The sequence below is a fragment of the Neolamprologus brichardi genome, chromosome 22 (assembly GCF_056152115.1).
Source record: "Neolamprologus brichardi isolate AB-2024 chromosome 22, ASM5615211v1, whole genome shotgun sequence".
NCBI lineage: Eukaryota > Metazoa > Chordata > Actinopteri > Cichliformes > Cichlidae > Neolamprologus > Neolamprologus brichardi.
In genome coordinates, this window is record NC_142124.1 from 3,303,026 (window position 1) to 3,324,645 (window position 21,620).

General features: G+C 40.4%; 1 pseudogene across 1 annotated transcript in view; it reads right to left on the reverse strand.

Annotated features, from left to right (window-relative positions):
- Positions 1-1,126: 1,126 nt before the first annotated feature.
- Positions 1,127-21,620, reverse strand: part of LOC148096596 (Ig kappa-b4 chain C region pseudogene) — a 47,285-nt pseudogene continuing 26,791 nt past the window's right edge. Inside the window, exon 2 of the transcript XR_015717062.1 lies at positions 1,127-1,591. The product of XR_015717062.1 is annotated as an Ig kappa-b4 chain C region pseudogene, transcript variant X3 (transcript). The remainder of the gene's footprint in view (positions 1,592-21,620) is intronic.

Sequence of the window (21,620 nt, forward strand, 5' to 3'; positions counted from 1 at the left end):
AAAGATGACTTGATTATAACAGAAGTGATCAGAAAGTTGCAGAGGGTTAAATGAGTCTAGACTGAGTTTCCTGTTTCTGATGTACGGGTGAAATTTTCTCCTAGACACGCACACACACCTGATTACATGTGAACAAACTCACTTTGTAAAATGCATGACGGCATTTCATATGTTTTTTTTATTTTGGGAAAAAAGCTAAATAAAATAATTGGGCATGTAACAAAAATTTGTGCAACAGTGCAAACCTTGGAGAGAAATTTCCATTCCAGGGATAAAACGTTGCAATGGGGAGTTTAAGAAATGTCTAACGGCAAACATGAGTGTTGTGTGAACTGTGTGGCTGCTAAAAAAAGCTGTCTGTGGATTCAGCAGGTGGAACTATGCCAGTTGACCCCAGACTCTCCAGAATTGTGTGATATCTCAGAGCACTTGTGGACAACCAGTAATTATGATTTGGGGGAAATGAACGAGCGTAGTGACTCCTTAGTCAGATTTCAAAAAAAGTAAGGTCAGAAGCAGTAAATGCAGCACAATGCACAACAACAAACTTTATTCAAATACTTATATTGTGTGCTGAACTCTACTTCTACTCAACTATATTCTGGATATTGTACGTTATCATGAGGCTGCATTTACAACATCTGTTTATATGCCCAGGATCTTGTCAATGGGCAGATACTGAACCCCTACCACCCTCAATGCATCTATCAGAGTTTGAGTGCGACTCTAAAAACAAAGCACCATGTGATGTGTGATGTGCATTTGTGTGTATTGGACTTTTAGTAAAAAGCACTAAAAATGTGCTAAATGAGTAAAGGCTATTTGCCATTTAGAGTTGATGAGTACTAGTATTTGTGTTATTTCTTCCTCTGTTCATGTTAATCCTGTTTGTACAGATGATACTCTGCTTTTTCAATCCACCCTGATAAAATCTTTAGTGTTTAGATTTTTACATTTTCAGAATGAGAGCAAAATGAAAGAAAATAATCTGAATTCAAATAAATTAAAAACAGATCTAAGAAAATAGTCAACATTCAAAAAAAATCCTTCAAAGTGATGATCTGACCAGTGTGACTGTAAAATACAATTTCTGAAGTAAATAAAGTGAAAGGACAAATGTCTAGGGAAGATGTTTATTATTTTAAAAACCTTGAAAACATCAAATTTATGAAAAGCAACAAACACATTAAGGATGAAGCGAGTGAGTGAGATTGTTAAAGAGCACAGACTGAAAGCAGGAGCATGAAACCAGTATCAGAGTCAGGTCAGGACTGGGAACACTGGTCTCTCCTCAGTGGCTCTGAGACCAGAGTGTGGGAGCCCTGGGTGGCCTCACAGGTCACAGAGCCCACCTTCATCCAGTGGTCTGCAGGGAGCCTCAGGGTGCTGCTCCAGCTGTAGAGGCCGTCGTTCTCCTGCACCACGGGGCTCCTGCTCTCCTCCCAGCTGATGCTGCCACTGCCATCCACCTTCCAGGACAGCCTCCAGTCTGAGGGGAAGCCCTTGTTGGCCAGACACATGAGCGTGGCCTTCCCCTGTTTCAGCTCCTCACTGGAGGGGGGCAGAACCGTCAGGGTGGGGCGGGTGTCACCTAGGAGACACCAATCAGCTTAGAGGACAGGAACCACAATTTGATTTTCTCCGTTAAGAAGTTTCTGTCAGGTTTTCTGCTCCACCAGTCATTAACTCACACATTGTTTCACTTCCCTTTAAGAAACCTCTCATGCATATCAGCACAGAGAGAATCATCACACAGTTTGACCTGAAATATGTTCACACTACACTGGAAATAAAAGAAGCAGATGTGGAAACATTTACAAAACAAGTTTAGCCTCAAAATCATCAGTTCTGTGTAACGTGTTAGAGATAAGAAACCAAACTGCACTGCTTGCTTCATGTGGATTTTTTTTACTGCTTATATGATTTTAAATGACATTTGAAATTATATCTGATACAATAGAAACACCAGACATGTTGCACATTGTCAAATGCTCATCCTTAACATTTGTAAATAGAATAAGCAGAAGTGGCAACAATTGTAACAGATGTTAAGCTACAAAATCCTCAGTTCTGTAAAATACACTAGTTGTCTACTTACCTCATGTGGGCTTCAATCATTTATTGTAGTGGTTCTATGATTTTATGATGATACGTAAAATCTACATTTTTTCTGACACAGTAAAAACACCAGTGATCTTTATCTTCACTCTGTCCAGTTTTCCTTAAGGACAGTAACATTTAATTTATCCTAACAAAAAATGTAATTTACAAATAGAAAAAAATCACAGGATGATTCTATTTCATTTTATTTACACATCACATTGTCTTTATGTCAGAAATGTCGACATCAAATCTGAGCAAAGCTGATTAAGTTACCCTCTATGTATAATGGTAATATAATATAACCTCTACAGGAATGTTATAAAGCTAACATTCACACTTAGACAATGTTTCTTTAAAAACAGTATAAACTTACTTCCAACATCCAGTCTGGTTCCTCCACCAAAAGTCCACCACAGTGATACAAACTCATTGAGGCGCCGTACAAAAACCTCTGACTGTAGAGAGACACGGCTCTCTGACTCTAACAGACTGGATTAAAACTAAAAGCTCTCAAGACTTAACCAGATGTATGTAAATGTAAAATATCCTCAAGTCCACTCTGATGTTTTATATCATTTGTTAATATTCATTTTAACATTTATTCTGAAGCTAACTTTGTTTCTTCATGAAAGTTTTTTTCTGGCACACTGAACAGAAAAGTCAAGATAACCACAAGAAAGAAATCTGTTAAAGTAAAAGAGGTTTAAGTTTGACTTACTTCCAACATCCAGTCTGGTTCCTCCACCGAACGTGTACCACAGTGATACAAACTCATTGAGGCGCCGTACAAAAACCTCTGACTGTAGAGAGACACGGCTCTCTGACTCTGAAACAAACAAATTCACCAATATGAATTCTTTAAATCATAATTTCATGACATATTATTATTATAATTATGAAAGAAAAATGAATGAAACACAATAAAACAATTTGCATTTATTTTAGAGTTTGCAAAACTCTGTTCCTGAATTTCTGACACAGTTTTGGTCCTCAGTAACCAAAAGGTTATGGCTGTGATATATTGTGTATTTTAGAGTTTGAAAAAATCTAAAATAGTGCTGTCAGTGTTAATCTTGTTAAAATGACGTTAACATCATAACCACATTAAGATCAAACCTGCGTCATTCTTTTGGTCCACTGCAGTGTAGCAGTCAAAAGAAAAGTGAAGTGGACACAAACGGCCAAGATATAGCCCAGAGGGTTAATGTGTAAAATGTATAAAAATATTATTGATTACAGGGTAATACATTAATGTTAATAGCAACTGTAAGCTTTTTACTTTGAAGTAAGAAGTATAAACAATGCTGTTACTGTCACGGGACCGAGTGGTCTGTACTGAACTGAACTCTGTGCAGAAACCCAGAGCAGAGACAGCAGATGGTTTAACAATATTTTATTAGGCTTAAGCACTCCAAATGTAGCAAGGACAAAAAAGAAACAATAAAACGTAGAGTTTGACGTGGCGAGGGAACGGGGCCTGAGATGCAGAGTGGAGCTGTGCAGTCACATTGCAGTAGGGGACACAGAGTGTTGAGAGGGGAGTGACGAGAATCCAGGGGAGCTGAGTGGCGTGGCAAGGCTGACCTGAGATCCGGGGTTTTCAGATGGAGTGTGATGGCAGGAGGGCAGGCAGGTGAAGCACAGAGTGATTTTCAAAATGATTGCTTGGTATCCTGAGTCCGGTAGTAGAGCGTGAGCCAAGATGAATCCAGCAACTGCAGCACAAGAAAGTCTTGTTAACAAGATAAATCACAGAGAAAACTTGAAGCATAAGAGCCGGTTACCAACATGGGTTGATGACGAACTGGCAGTGAACGAACATCAACGTGTGGCTTAAATCCCTCTGGCTTGATTGCCTGCAATTGGCTCCAGGTGTGCAGGAGCTGCAGGAGGTGGCCCGTGCCCAGGGGCGGATCCCAGGTAGGTTCAGGAGCCTTATGGAAATTGCAGCCACCCACCGCAGACCATGACAGTTACATTTACACTTACATTTTTTACTTTAAGTATGGAAATGGAAACAGGTCGGCAACACAATAGCCCATGATCAAATAGTTGTGGGGGGGGTCGACAGCTTAACAGTTGATACCGATGTAATTCTGGAGGCAACCAGGAGGCCTGTGGTGGCGAACTGCATACAAAGCGGTGATGTCGTCGGTGCCTCCAGTGGCTTGGCTACACACACTCTGCGTAGCTGCATAGCATTGGCTTGGCAGGCGTCGGGCACGCTGAATGTCACGGCAGCATGAGAGCCACGAATAGTGGAGCTGCTGGCGAAGGATTCGTAACTTATAGAACTGCAGGTGAGTAGTGACGAAGACCTCTAATGGAGACGAAGCCGAACCAGACAGACATTAACATAATGACGGGACAGGAGAAGTGAACCTAATACAACGAACAAAGAACACAAGACTCAAAATTAAAATAAAACAAAATAAAATAAAATAAAACAGGGAAAACGGCCAAAAAATACAATAAAAAACGAAATAGCACAAAACACTGGGTCTCATAGAAGGATGAAGAAATGTTCTTTTTGAAATAATTTACAGTGAACATCATTAACAGCATCATCAGATCGATCCCACTCCCTGTTGCAGTCATTTCCATAGAGGCACTTTGCATCAGCAGCACCATGCTCCAGTGCTCTGGGAGAGTTTATAGTCCTGAGAGTTGAACACTGGATGACTGACAGCTGTCCTTCATCACAACAGAAGCCACAGAAATCCTCCTCATCAAAAACATGACTTTGATCTGCGTCCTCATCTGGACTCTCCTCTGCTGCTGCTTCACAGGTAAAGTCCAGAGAATCAAACTCCTCTCCTCTATCAACATCTGTCCCTCTGAAATGAAGCCCACAAAACCATGAAGCTGCTTTATGTTTTTGTCTCTGTGTCCTCAGAGTCCAGAGGACAATATACAGTGACTCAGCCTGGAGCAGTGAGCTCTGCTGTGGGAGCAACTGTGAGCATCAAGTGTACGACCAGTCATACGGTAGATGGTGGGACAGACCTATATTGGTACCAACAGAAAGATGGAGGTGTTCCTAAACTTCTGATTTACTATGGCAATCGAGCATCAGGGATTCCAGATCGGTTTACAGGCAGTGGATCAAACAAAGACTTCACTCTGACCATCGATAGAGTCCAGGCTGAAGATGCAGCAGTTTATTACTGTAAGGGTGAATTCTGGCCAAACAGTCAGCTTCTGCTCACACAGTGAAAAACAGTCGTACAAAAACCTCCCTCAGTCAGACTGAACAGAAACTGAAGTGACTGCTGCTGAAGATACTACAGAGACTGATACAGTTCAGTGAAGATGAAGTGGCTTATTTGCCATTCCAACCATATGCAGTCTTACAGTACACAGTAAAATGAGACAATGTTCCTCCAAGACCATGCTGATACATATACCATATATAACAGAAAATCAACACAGGAATACATAAACTGCAAGTGTAAAAAAATTGAAAAAAACAAACAAAACAAAACAAAGAGAGTGCAACACCAGACAGAACAGAAAGATACAGACACAAGACAGTACAATAGAAAAGTGCAACAATGACAGAGGATTGTGCAAAAAATAACTTGATGTATGGAGATGTGCGTGTTTCTGTGTATGAGAATGTGCAGATAAGTGTATGGCGTGTATGAAGGTGTGTGTGTGTCAGATGAGTCACTGATGTTCAGGAGTCTGATGGCTTGGGGGAGGAAACTGTTTTGCATTCTGGCAGTGAGGGCCTGATTGTTCTGGTACCTCTTGCCAGAAGGCAGCAGGGTGAAGAGTGTATCTGCAGGGTGTGTGGGGCCCTTTGCAGCGCTTTACAGATGCAGCAGGTGCAGCAGGTGTCTGTGATGGAGGGAAGAGAGGCTCCAATGATCTTCTCAGCTGGTCTCACTATAGACAGAGATGGAAGACAAATATAACCAATACTTCTGCTAAAATTAAAACTGTGCTCTTTGTGTCTGCAACAGTGAGGAATATTCAAAGGGAGACAGGATGGACGTATCTTCTTCCTGTAAATAACCTTCTTTGTCATTTCTTAGCATTTCTCACCTGCTTTAAAACACAAGGCCTAAACAGATGAGCAGATGTCATGGACTTAGCTTATTATACATTTACATTAAGGAGCAGATGAATATAAGTAATTCAGTGTTCAGTGAGCGTAATGATATCATTATCAATCATTACTATGGAACACAGAAAAAAAACAACTAGATAACAGAACCACAAATCACAGTTCACTATCAGACCATTCAATGCCCTCTACATGTAATAATGTTAATATGAAGAGTGATACTCTGAGGAGGAAACAGCTGCAGCTGACTGACTCTGTGTGTTTGCATATGTGTCCTGCCTCTCTGCTTACAGCTGTTAAGAGGCCAGTGTTGATCAGTGGCTGTCCAGGCCTTTCAGAGCCACTCACACACCTGCAGCACAATGATGATGTCACTAACTCTACTGCTGGCCACCCTGGGGCTCCTTGTTCAGGGTGAGACTCTCTGTGAAAGCTTCAGCATGCAGCCAGCTCCACACTTCAAATTCAAGTAAATTTTCTCCAAGATGGATTTTTCTTAATAACTCTTCTCATCTCATTAATATTTTCAGGTTCATCACCTGAAATCATCCTGACTCAGACTCCTAAAGCTCAGTCTGTTGTTCCAGGACAGACTGTCTCTATCAGATGTAAAGCCAGTTCAAGTATGAGTAACTACCTGCACTGGTATCTTCAGAAACCTGCAGAAGCTCCTAAACTGCTCGTTTATTATGCAACCAGTTGTCAGTCTGGAATTCCTGATCGCTTCAGTTGAAGTCAGTCAGGAACTGATTTCACTCTGACCATCAGTGGAGTTCAGGCTGAAGACGCAGGAGTTTATTATTGTGGACAAAGTGGTTACAGCCGCCCGTTCACACAGTGAAAAACCATCGTACAAAAAACTCTCAACTGAAGAAAAACTGATCTGAAACAGCTGCAGAAAAGTAAAGCACTGAGATGAATCATTAATCCTGTTTTACAGTTTGAGATAATGAGTACACATCAACATCAAATGAAAGAAGACGTCTTCTTTCATTTAAGAAGACGTTAAATGAAAGAAGACGTCTTCTTTCATTTAAGAAGACGTCTTCTTTCATTTGATGAAAGAAGACATTTTGAAACAATTCACCACCAGTAGTGTCACCAAATAAAAGTGTAAGTGTTCACTGATTATGGACAAATTTCCAGAATAGATTGTCCCTATCTTCACAAAACTGCAGATGTAACTAAACACTTTGTTTAATCTGTTACAAATCATCATTCTGGAGTTTCTAACAGTTTTACTGCGAGTCAGTCTGGAGCTGTTTTTGACCCTCAGTGAAGATTCATGAGTTTTAGACAAACCTGATCCAAAGCAGTATGTGGAGAGAAACTATTAAGAGATCCATGGTGAACGCTTCATATTTAATGAAAACAATTCTAAAGAAAGGTGTTAATTTGTGTTTCCAAACAAAATCAGGTGTGTTTCATGAATGACAGAATATGGACCCACTTTAACATATGAAACAATCAGTTATTATATACTGTACACACAAATTCAAATCTCTCTGCTGTTAGAGTGAATTGTTAAATGTTGCCATTGTTGTACTTAAATTTGTAAACCTTGCCTTAAACTGTATGATCAAAGACATTTTTCTGTGATGTCCGGTTGGTTAGCCATCTGCAAGTCCGTCTGCATCTGGAAGTCCCACAGGATCTTAGCTCGGTCATTCTCCACCACCCTTGGGGGCGTCTCCCATTTTGACCTCAGGACTTCCAGGCCATACTTGGCACAGATGTTTCTGTATACTATGCCGGCCACTTGGTTATGGCGTTCCATGTATACCCTGCCTGCTAGGATCTTGCACCCTGCTGTTATGTGCTGGATTGTCTCAGGGGCATCTTTACACAGCCTCCACCTCACCTCCCCACCCCTGGTGGGGTCTTGCCTGGTGTGATAGACCCCAGCCTCTACGGATCTTATGCTCAGAGCTTGTTCCTGTGCTGCCATGGTTAGAGCCTCTGTGCTGTCTTTCAGTCCAATTTTATGCAGCCACTGGTAGGATTTCTGGATATCAGCCACTTCCTCTCTCTGCCGGTGGTACATACTGTGCAGGGGCCTGTCCTTCCATGATGGTGCCTCCTCTTCCTCTTCTTTCTTCAGTTTCTGCTGCCTGCTGAGCACGGAGTCAGTTGGGGCCATCTTACTGATGTATCTGTGGATGTTTGTTGCCATATATATATATATATGTATAGAGAGAGAGAGAGAGAGACAGACAGAGAGAGATCTTTTTTTTAAAGTACAAATTGTTTAAAAATAGGAAAATATAATGGTCTTAAAGCATGAAACAAACAAAAAATACAGCAAGAGTGGAGCTGAATAATGAGGTGTGGGAGCCCTGGGTGGCCTCACAGGTCACACTGTGAAATAGCAAGAAATGAATCTTCTATGTGCTGTGACAGAACATGAACAGTAAACCGATCACTCCCATTTTTTACTTTAAATTCACGTTTGGAGTCCAGCCAAACGTGGTAAAAGTGGTAAGCCCCGTTGAAGAACTGAAAAGCATAGTATTTATTTTGGCACACAGGCCGCGCTCATTGAAGGATATGATTTATATATATGACTGTTAAACAGAAGAAGTTGCAATCATTGCTAGAAAATAGCAATAGGGGGAAAAGGATTCAACCTGAAGAGACATAAACATGGCAAAGAAATGTGGTCGAATCTAAATCTCAAACACAAGCAAAGTGCCTTTTTGTTGCAGAAATTTTAACCAGCAAAAACAGGATGTTCAAGGCAAAATGTTCAGAAATCTGAGTCTGTCTCAAAAAATTGCCCCTGACTCCATGAACTCTTCCAGTCCATCTAACAGCTTTTGATTTAACATTGTTGAGTCTCTGTCTTTGTTCAAACTTAAGGCCCGTCTTAAATTATTCTAATTTATCTCTCCACTAGATGTCATGAATGATTTAATTATTCAGCAGAGGACAGCTGCAGCTGACTCTGTGTGTTTGCATATGTGTCCTGCCTCTCTGCTCACAGCTGTTAAGAGGCCAGTGTTGATCAGTGGCTGTCCAGGCCTTTCAGAGCCACTCACACACCAGCAGCACAATGATGATGTCACTGACTCTACTGCTGGCCACCCTGGGGCTCCTTGTTCAGGGTGAGACTCTCTGTCTTTGCTTCAGCATGCAGCCAGGTTCACCACAATGATGTTCTGCTATGATGGAGAAACTCTGAAACCAGCAGCACTGACCTTCTTCCATCTGTTCTCCATGTTAGAGAAATGATCCTCGAATGTTTGGATGTTGATCATCTTTCTCTAAACTTCTCCTATTTTTCATGTTTTCAGGTTCATCAGCAGAAATCATCCTGACTCAGACTCCTAAAGCTCAGTCTGTTGTTCCAGGACAGACTGTCTCTGTCAGATGTAAAGCCAGTTCAAGTGTTGGCACATGCCTCAACTGGTACCTTCAAAAGGACGGAGAATCTCCCAAACTCTTAATTTATTCTGCTACCAGCCGTCAGTCTGGAGTTTCTGATCGTTTCAGTGGAAGTGGATCTGGGACTGACTTCACTCTGACTATCAGCAGAGTTCAGGCTGAAGATGCAGGAGTTTATTACTGTCAGCACTGTAACACGTGGCCGTTCACACAGTGAAAAACAGTCGTACAAAAACCTCACACAGCTGGAGAGGAACTGAGAAAAAGAAAATCTGAACTGACAGCTGCTCAGAAACACACATTATTTTACATTGATAAAATATTTTGATAATTTTAAAAATAGTTTTTAAATTTTGTTATAATAACATTTTATAAATGTTAATCTCATCAGTTCCTCATGCTCAAAATAAAATGTTATTGCTGCAATTAATTATCTGTAAAACAGAGAATATCGATACGAGCAACGATTGAAAGCAATCAATTAAATATTTGATCTTTGAATTATGGAAGCTAGAAACTCAAAAGACTAATGACTAATTCATCCTGCTTTAAGTTCTACAGAAACAAATATTTATGATTATTATGTAATCGTCTTTAAAGCAAAAACTTCAGGCAACGTGTCTCTGAAGTGCTTAGGTACATGCTCTATATTATATATTACTACATTTGAATTTAATTTATCAGTACATACTGACAGTTATAAATATTTCCATTAACACAGCTGATTTGAGAGTATTTATGTTCTATTTTAAATTATTGTTAGCATTACTGTCAGCAATGAAAATGGGATCATAGTAATTCACTGTAAGACAACAAGAGATACAGACTGTTTTCTCTCTGCTCCTGTTTTTGGTAAAGTTCTCCATGCAAATGATACCATGTACTTTAATTATGTCACTGAATCTCTTTATTAATATAGTTTTAATGTGATGATCAGAATCAAATGCAGGACAAAGAACTGCTTCAGGATGAGAAATTATGAAGAGCAGCTGGTTTATCGACCGCTGACGTGACCCAAACAGCTCGACTCACATTAGATGTGGACATAAGAACACATTCAACCTTTTTACTACACCTGATGTTTAACAATCTGCCCTGTTGGGACTTTTCATGGTTTTCTTCCTCCTTTTGCTTCCGTCTGTCCTTTTGGGAGGAGCTACATCCCCTTTATTAAAAGCTTTATTAAAAGACCAATTCAATTCAATTCAATTCAATTTTATTTATATAGCGCCAAATCACAACAAAAGTCGCCTCAAGGCGCTTCATAGATACAGAGAAAAACCCAACAATCATATGACCCCCTATGAGCAAGCACTTTGGCGACAGTGGGAAGGAAAAACTCCCTTTTAACAGGAAGAAACCTCCGGCAGAATCAGGCTCAGGGAGGGGCGGCCATCTGCTGCGACCGGTTGGGGTGAGAGAAGGAAGACAGGATGAAAGACATGCTGTGGAAGAGAGACAGAGATTAATAACAGATACGATTCAATACAGAGAGGTCTATTAACACATAGTGAGTGAGAAAGGTGACTGGAAAGGAAAAACTCAATGCATCATGGGAATCCCCCGGCAGCCTACATCTATTGCAGCATAACTAAGGGAGGATTCAGGGTCACCTGGTCCAGCCCTAACTATATGCCTTAGCAAAAAGGAAAGTTTTAAGCCTAATCTTAAAAGTAGAGATAGTGTCTGTCTCCCGAATCCAAACTGGAAGCTGGTTCCACAGAAGAGGGGCCTGAAAACTGAAGGCTCTCCCTCCCATTCTACTTTTAAATACTCTAGGAACAACAAGTAGGCCTGCAGAGCGGGAGTGAAGTGCTCTAATAGGGTGATATGGTACTACAAGGTCATTAAGATAAGATGGGGCCTGATTATTTAAGACCTTGTATGTGAGGAGCAGGATTTTGAATTCAATTCTGGATTTAACAGGAAGCCAATGAAGGGAAGCCAAAACAGGAGAAATATGCTCTCTCTTTCTAGTCCCTGTCAGTACTCTTGCTGCAGCATTTTGGATTAACTGAAGGCTTTTCAGTGAGTTTTTTGGACATCCTGATAATAATGAATTGCAGTAGTCCAGCCTGGAAGTAATAAATGCATGAACTAGTTTTTCAGCGTCACTCTGAGACAGGATATTTCTAATTTTAGAGATGTTGCGCAAATGGAAGAACGCAGTCTTACATATTTTTTTAATATGTGCGTTGAAGGACATATCCTGGTCAAAAATGACTCCAAGGTTCCTCACAGTGTTACTGGAGGCCAAGGTAATGCCATCCAGAGTAAGAATCTGGTTAGATACCATATTTCTAAGCTTTTCAGCGCCGAGTACAATGACCTCAGTTTTGTCTGAGTTAAGAAGCAGAAAGTTATTGGCCATCCAAGTCTTTATGTCTTTAAGACATTCCTGCAGTTTAACTAATTGGTGTGTGTTATCTGGCTTCATGGACAGATAGAGCTGGGTGTCATCTGCATAGCAGTGAAAGTGTATGCTATGTCTTCTAATGATGCTGCCTAGGGGAAGCATGTATAATGTAAACAGAATTGGTCCTAGCACTGAACCCTGTGGAACTCCATAATTAACCTCAGTGTGTGAAGAGGACTCTCCATTTACATGCACAAACTGGAGTCTATTAGATAGATATGATACAAACCACTGCAGTGCAATACCTGTAATACCCACAGCATGTTCTAATCGCTCTAATAGGATATTATGGTCAACAGTATCGAATGCTGCACTAAGGTCAAGAAGGACAAGCACAGAGATGAGTCCACTGTCAGAGGCCATAAGAAGATCATTTGTAACCTTCACTAAAGCTGTTTCTGTGCTGTGATGAACTCTGAAACCTGACTGAAACTCTTCAAATAAACCATTCCTCTGCAGATGATCTGTTAGCTGTTTGACAACTACTCTTTCAAGGATTTTTGATATGAAAGGAAGGTTGGAGATTGGCCTATAATTAGCTAAGACTGCTGGGTCTAGAGATGGCTTTTTGAGTAAAGGTTTAACTGCAGCCACCTTGAAGGCCTGTGGTACATAGCCGATTATTAGAGATAGGTTGATCATATATAAGATCGAAGAATTAATCAATGGCAGGACTTCTTTGAGCAGTTTTGTAGGAATGGGGTCTAAAAGACACGTTGATGGTTTGGAGGAAGTAATTATTGAAGTTAACTCAGAAAGATCGATTGGAAAAAAAGAGTCTAACTTAACATCAATGGTACTAAGAGTAGCTGTAGATAATATTACATCTGTGGGATGATTATTGGTAATTTTTTCTCTAATGATAAAAATTTTATTTGTGAAGAAGTTCATGAAGTCATCACTAGTTAACGTTAAAGGGATGGTTGGCTCAAAAGAGCTCTGACTTTTTGTCAGCCTGGCTACAGTGCTGAAGAGAAACCTGGGGTTGTTCTTATTTTCTTCAATCAGTGATGAGTAGTAAGCTGTTCTTGCTTTGCGGAGGGCTTTCTTATAAAGCAACAAACTATTTCTCCAGGCTAAATGATGATCCTCTAAATTTGTGACACGCCATTTCCTCTCCAGATTACGAGTCATCTGCTTTAGGGTACGTGTTTGAGAATTATACCACGGGGTCAGGTACTTCTGATTAGAGACCTTAGTTTTCACTGGAGCTACAGTATCCAGAGTCGTACGTAGTGAGGAGGTGAAATTATTAACAAGATAATCGACCTCTGTTGGGGTAGCGTTCAGATAGCTGCTCTGCTCTGTGTTGGTACAGGGCATTGACGATGATAACAGTGGCTGGATTATATTCTTAAACTTAGTTACAGCGCTTTCAGAAAGACATCTACTTTGATAAAGTCCACTCTCCACTGCTGCGTAATCAATTATTGTAAATGTAAATGTTATCAAGAAATGATCAGACAGGAGAGGGTTTTCAGGAAACACTGTTAAATGTTCAGTTTCTATGCCATATGTTAAAACAAGATCTAGAGTGTGATTAAAGTGGTGGGTGGGTTCTTTTACATTTTGAGAGAAACAAATTGAGTCTAACAACAGATTACCAGCAGCAGCCTTGTGGCATCTCATCTCATCCTCTCATTCTTTGAGCCATAAATTTAGCGACTGTAACAGGATCAACAGATGTTTACATTTTAAAGCATTTTTTATACTTTTTTTAATGTTTTGATCATTTTGGTTGTGTTATAACTTGTGACGTGGATTTTTCCAGGAAATCTTCTTTTTGGTCGAGTTTTTTGAAATCTGGTGTCTTTTACTTTTACGTGTCATCCGTACTCTGTTGATGCATTTTGCACCCTGTCGACACCTTTGTGGACAAAAATGTACAAGAACAGAATCTGGCATTAAATCCTCATACAACAATATTTTTTCAGCTTTTTTTGTTTTTCATAAATAACTTAATAATTATGCAATCAAATCAGTTTTGTTGCTCAACTTTGACATGTCCAAGACACTAATAAACACCAATGTCCCATCCTATTTATTATATGGAAAATACTTAGTTTTTGAGAGTTTATTCAATAAAGATTAAACTTTTTAAAGTGGCATTTAAATGGTTAAAATTGTGAAAATTATTTAAACTGGAAAAGGGCTCAATTTATTTTTGAAAAAAAAATGAGAAAAAATATTGCCATATGAGGACTTTATGGCAAATTTTTTGCATGTACATTTTTGTATATGAAGGTGTCGACATGGTGGAAAATTTGATGAGGGCACAAAGGTTAAATAAAAAGAGACATTCAGAAAAATAATTTCCACTTAAATAAATATAACTGGATACTGAAATGAGCACCTTTGTTTTTGTCAATATCATGAAGTGGTTGATTCATCGACAAACAACATCCCTGCTGTAGTCAGTCAGATGATTTCCATAGAGAGGCACTTTGCATCAGCAGCACCATCCTCCAGTGCTCTGGGAGAGTTTATAGTCCTGAGAGTTGAACACTGGATGACTGACAGCTGTCCTTCATCACAACAGAAGCCACAGAAATCCTCCTCATCAAAAACATGACTTTGATCTGCGTCCTCATCTGGACTCTCCTCTGCTGCTGCTTCACAGGTAAAGTCCAGAGAATCAAACTCCTCTCCTCTATCAACATCTGTCCCTCTGAAATGAAGCCCACAAAACCATGAAGCTGCTTTATGTTTTTGTCTCTGTGTCCTCAGAGTCCAGAGGACAGATCACAGTGACTCAGCCTGGAGCAGTGAGCTCTGCTGTGGGAGGATCTGTGAGCATCAAGTGTAGGACCAGTCAGCATGTAGCTAATGGGAATCTTTTAGCCTGGTACCAACAGAAAGATGGAGGAATTCCTAAATTCCTCATTCACTCTGCTAGCAATCGACAATCAGGGATTCCAGCTCGTTTTACAGGCAGTGGATCAAACTCTGACTTCACTCTGACCATCAGTGGAGTCCAGGCTGAAGATGCAGCAGTTTATTACTGTCAGAGTCTTCATGTTATCAACAGTCAGCATGTGTTCACACAGTGAAAAACAGTCGTACAAAAACCTCCCTCAGTCAGACTGAACAGAAACTGAAGTGACTGCTGCAGCTGGAAGATACTGCAGAGACTGATACAGTTCACTGAGGACACACACACACACACACACACCTCACAGTCTTTCTAAAATAATTTCACAATCATTTCTTAGGCCTTGATAAAACTCTAACTTTCATAACTAATGTTTATGTGGGTTTGACCCAAAACATCAGACTTGTGTCCATCCTGACGAGCTAGCACAGAAGAACATGTGAAACACAAAACAGTTGATACTGTGAGTCAGATCTGTGATGAAGAAACTCTCCTGTAAATATTCAAACTGGGAAGTAGTTATTAAATGAGAATATTTTAGTAAACTGCAGTACTGATATATGTATGTATGTAGATTGCTCAGCTACATTCTTGGTCACAGAAATATTTCACATGATTTGATCTGAAGATTTAAAGTTTAGTTCATCAAGTCTTTAACTTCATCTTTGTGACATAAATTATTCTGACATTTACACTTTTTAACCTGCACTGATGTTCTGAAAGAGACATTTTTAGTGTCTCCTATGTTGATAAAGAAAGTTTAGTTTTTCTTTGGGTTATTTTATCAATTCTGACTTTGAAGAAAACCAGGACGGGTCTCATCATGGGTCACATGCAGGTTACAATAATCTGTGACCATGTTTTCTGCTTCTTCTACACCCAACATCAAATATCATCACAAAATCCCACATGAGTGAAAATTATGCATCTACAAACAACTTGGAAACATTATAGCAGAAAGCAGCTGGTGGTGATTATGTTATTGTTTTTTTTTTTAAGTTTACACTCTGATGTGTAGTGATACAGTAAAAATGAGATTTTCAGTGTATGGAAGCATCACTGCTGAACCTGAAGGATGATTATCAGACAGAAGAGCAGCTGAATGGAAACACATGAAAACCACTATTTGAAGACCTCAGTTTTTATTTGAAGTATTAAAACCATCAACAGTGCCACAAGCATGAAAACATGAAAACTATCAAAGCAATACAGACACAGAGGGAGCAGACTGAGAGAAGCTGCAGACTAAAGCCAGTATCAGAGTCCCAGTGAGTCAGCTCAGGACTGGGAACACTGGTCTGTCAGCAGAGTCTCTGAGAGTGGAGTGTGGGAGCCCTGGGTGGCCTCACAGGTCACAGAGCCCACCTTCTCCCACTGGTCTGCAGGGAGCCTCAGGGTGCTGCTCCAGCTGTAGTGGCCGTCATTCTGCAGCACCACGGGGCTCCTGCTCTCCTCCCAGCTGATGCTGCCACTGCCATCCACCTTCCAGGACAGCCTCCAGTCTGAGGGGAAGCCCTTGTTGGCCACACACATGACTGTAGCCTTCCCCTGCTGCAGCTCCTCACTAGAGGGCGCCAGCACGCTCAGGGAGGGGGGGACTCGACCCACTGCAGAGAGAGAGATGTTAGAGAAACTGGGAGTTTGGGTGAAACTGATCTCCAGCTGTTTCACTTCTCTATCTGAGATTGGTAACCATAGAAACAGACAGGCTTCACTGCTGAACCATGGCAACAGATGAGTTTCAGTACCAAAGATAAAAATATTAAAGCGTTTCTTTGACTTCTGATGTACTCATGTGCGTTATGTTTGTATTATTTATTAGTTTTATAATTAGAAAACAAACAGAAATTAACATGTCAGATTTTTGTCATAAACAATTGTATGTAAAACAGAAAACAGCATAGACCTTTTTTTGGTCTATTTGGGAACAATGAAGATAACTGTACTTACTCACACATTAAAATCCATAAAATGATCAAACCTCAGACAGCAAACTGTTACTGTGTCGTTAATAATGTTAAATCTTTAAGAACTATTAATTTTAGATGGATGTCACATTATTTGCAGCAAAAGGTTGAAGACAAAACTTTTATGGAAATGTAAAATATATAAATGTTTTCTACTTTTCTTCAAGAAAAAAAAAACCTTTTGAAAGTTTAATTTCCAGTAAAAATAAATGCACAAGATGATTTTAATCTGAATTCAAAATTTACACTGATATTAGATTTTATATTTATGAGAAACATGAAGTATTTATGTAGAAGGAAATGAAATGAACCTTAATGATACAAGTTTGAGCTTCATAAATGAGTCAAATGTACTTACAGTTAACATCCAGTCTGGTTCCTCCACCGAACGTGTACCACAGTGATACAAACTCATTGAGCCGCCGTACAAAAACCTCTGACTGTAGAGAGACACGGCTCTCTGACTCTGAAACAAACAAACTCAACTAAATCATTCACTGTTTGCATAATGTTATAAATATAAAAGCTGAAACAAGAAACAGTGCAACATGATTTTATAAATTGCATTTTTAAAATTAGATTCACAGTTCAGATAATTTTATTAATTCCAAAATTTGTTTGCAGCTTTCCCACACTACCTGCTCACATGGTCAAACTCACACAGCCTACAGTCTTTAAACAATAATCACAAGCACTGTTGTATGTCAAGGCAGTGATAAACAAGCAATGAGGTCAAGGAAAAAGTCAATAAATACATCAAAATGAACACAAATGTTCAAAATAAATAAACAGAATATGAAGGGTAAATGTCTCAAAATGAACAATCACAGAAACATTCATCTAAACGACTCCTGTCAGCGTTCAGGAATCTAACAGCTGAGGGAATGTGTCAGGGCTCTGTGTGCGGGCAGGTGGAGATGTGGATCCAAGTGCCGGACTCTGAGACGGAAATATAACTGAAAACCTCAGCTTTATTGCTGGCACCAACAAAACAGAAAACAAACATGAAAACACAAACTGGAACACACAGGCAAGATCTGAGGGTACAACGCGACACCGAGCACGGGAAAACACAGGACTTATATACACAGGGTAATAATGAGGGAATGGACAACAGGAGGGAGACACAGCTGGGAGAGATCAGGGCTGACGAGACAGGGGGAACAAAGCTGCACACACTAACACAAGACAAAGACTTTCACAATAAAACAGGAAACATGAATCACTACTCAAAACCCAAGCAAATCATCATTGAGAGGAAAACCAAACAGAAGAACTAATCTCTTAACAAGAATAGCTGAAACATAGATTATAAATAATAATCAACAAAGCACCAGAGAAACATAAAGAACAATCCATCATTCAAAAAATAAACCAAAACATAATAAACCCAAAATGCTGGGTCGAATCGCCCCAGAACCATGACAGAATGAAGCATTTGAAGTTTCTGTTTGTTCTACACTGAGGTACAAGGTAACGGTGACCTGAGAACAACTTCCTGAACTCAGATGACAAAACATGTTCAGGATGGATAATAATGTTTTTTTCCTTCATTTTCAGAGTGTCTCTCTGCCTGACCTCCGTGGTTTTGGAGCAGGTATTTATAAATAAAACACTGAACCAGCAGTTAAAGAAATGACTTTCTATAAATGGACATGTGGTGGCAGATTTCTTTTCTGATGTATTAATCATATATTTGAATCATATCACAATAGTAATAGTAATATCACTTTGTCACTTACTTGTATGGATGTAGAAAGTTATCACAAATGGGCCCCAGGTTTTATTGCACCTTCACAGAGGGTCCATGGTAGACGTGAAGATCTCCAGACATCCTGCTCTTAGGGAGGTGACGGCCAAGCAGAGAACAAGGTCATAATTCTCTCTGTGAGGAAGAAGGTTTAAGGATGGGGCTGAAGGTAAAGCCTTGGTGGAGATTTATGTTCTTGGAGGGCCTCTCACTAATGACAGATATAAAAAAATATATATGAAAACTCGTTAAATTACTTAAACTCAGACAACATGCTGATTAAGTGCTTTTATTTCTGAAATGCAAACGTAAACCTTTGACAAAGGGTGAACAAAATGTAAAATATATTATCTCTGAAATTTAAAAACTTCAAACATTATTTGCTTTAGAGACAAAAGTTCTACTGAAACATTTTCAGGGAGACAAAAGAAGAAGTGAAGATGATATTACTCTGTCTGAAGACAAAATGTAACACATCCAAGAGTCAGAATATATAATTAGTAAAGTTTAATAAAATGTAGCAGCAGCATCAGGGTTTTAAAATGAATCAATAAAAGTACAGAATTTAGTTCTTTGAGTGACTCAAATCTACTAACAGTTAACTTCCAGCCTGTTCCTCCACCAAAAGTCCACCACAGTGATACAAACTCACTGATCGGCTCTCTGACTCTGAAATGAATAACAAGCTAAAATGTCAAACTTGTGTTCAATCAAAACGAAGGAACACAGTGAACCATGAATTTAAAAGTAATTATGTTACGCCCCAGTCTAGGGGTACCGGAACGCAACATAAGTTTGAGAAGATTGCCCCGCCCTGGTCCCCAAAACCATACACAGAGGGAAAACCAATTTCTTAATGAACGGTAGTTTATTTTTCTACACTGCACAATGAAGCTCCGGGGTAACAAAGACCAAAATAACAAACAAAACAAGCTAAGTCAAGAAGAGGTGCTATCTAAAACCCTATGTGAAATCAAAAATCAAACAAAAGACAAGCGCTACACCTAACTCCCTAACTGAGATAAACAGGAGAAAACAGTGCAAGGGAAAACCAAAAAGGCAGCTCACCCCTTCTGTTCCAGTGCTATTTACAATGTGCTATTTACAATGAAAACTAATGTACACACTATATACAGAACTCAGAAAGTCGCAAAAGTCACAGGTTTTGGAGGCCAGGGTCAGGTCTGCTGCTGCTGTCAGTGGCTGCCCCGGGACAACTGCTGGTGAGGGATTTTGAATGAGACCACATGACCAGGGAACCAATCAGCAGCCGTCAGCTCATCCACTCAGGGACCTGCAAAGACTTAAAGACACAGACAAAGAAACAGCCACCAAAACAGATTATGGCCAGGGCCGTAACACCCCCCTTCCCAAGACCAAACATCTCCCCTATAGATGTTTGGCACTTAGGAGTTCAGAAAACCACGCGACAGCGCATCTGCCATTGCATTCTCTGTCCCTTTTTTGTGATGGATCTCCAGATTGAAATCCTGCACTAAGAGGGACCATCTCATGAGCCTTTGGTTAGAATTTTGCATCCTAGTCAAAAACACGAGGGGGTTGTGATCGGTGTAAATAATGACAGGTGCTAGGAACAAGAACCGACATAGACCTCGAAATGCTGTAGAGCAAGCAACAGAGAAAGAGCTTCTTTTCCAATGGTACTGTATTTCTGTTGGTGGGAGTTGAATTTTTTTGAAAAGTAACCAATTGGGTGATCAACACCCTGCCTATCCTCCTGCAACAGCACCGCACCTGCACCGTCGGCGCTGGCATCCACCTCAAGTTTAAATGGATGTGTGAAAACAGGAGCGGCAAGTACTGGTGTGCTGCAGAGGAGAGCTTTGGCAGACTCAAAAGCATTCTGGCATGTGGGCGACCATACGAATGGTTTTGACACACTTGTGAGACTGGTGAGAGGTGCAACTACATCTGCAAAATTCTTACAGAAGCCGTGATAATAGCTGGCCATCCCAAGGAACCGGCGAAGTTCACGTCTAGTGCGAGGCACAGGGAAATCTAGGATAGCCTGGATTTTAGCCAGAAGGGGGCGCACCTTTCCCCGACCCACCTGCTTCCCTAGATAAGTCACAGTGGCCTTACCAAAGTCACATTTGGCAAGATTTAGGGTAAGGGATGCCTCTTTTAATCTTTCAAAAATCTCAGTGAGTGTTCCAAGGTGTTGTGACCAAGTCTCTGAATAGGCTACAATGTCGTCTAAGTACACTTCACAGTTTGTGACACCACCTAAACCAATATGCATAAGGCGTTGGAATGTGGCAGGGGCATTTCGAAGGCCAAAAGGCATGACGGTGTATTGGAGGAAGTGATCAGGAGTAACAAAAACAGGAATTTCAGATGCACGCGGAGTGAGGGGAACTTGCCAATAACCCTTTAATAAATCCAGTTTGGTGACAAACTTTGCGGAGCCAACCCTATCAACACAATCCTCCATGCGGGGAAGAGGGTAGGAGTCGGGTTTGGTCACACTGTTCACTTTTCGAAAATCAGTACAAAAACGTGTGGTTTTGTCTTCCTTCGGCACAAGAAAGCATGGGGAACTCCAGGCACTCGAACTAGGGACAGCAAGACCATTTTCCAGCAAGTAGGAAACTTCTCGCTGAAAAAGTGCACGTTTGGTAGGGTTCACATGATAAGCGTGTTGTTTGATCGGAGGGTGGTCACCTACATCTATGTCATGTTCGAGGACAGTAGTGCGAGACGGAGTGTCAGCAAACAGAGACGGGTAAGTATTGATCAGAGAACACACATCGTTCTGGGCAGCCTCATCTAAATGTTTTAGGTGGGATTTTAAATTATCCAATATTTCAGAGTTTCTGAGTCAGGAGCAACCCTCAGCACAAACGAAAACTAAGCCATCACTTCCTGGGCTATACTGAGACGGGGATGCTGGCACAACTACCGGCACGGCAGACAGCGCAGCGGGGGATGAGGAGGAGTTTACACCTGCATCACGAACAAAATAAGGCTTCATCAGATTAACATGACACACACAACGCTTTCTCCTACGGTCTGGGGTACCTATAACATAATCT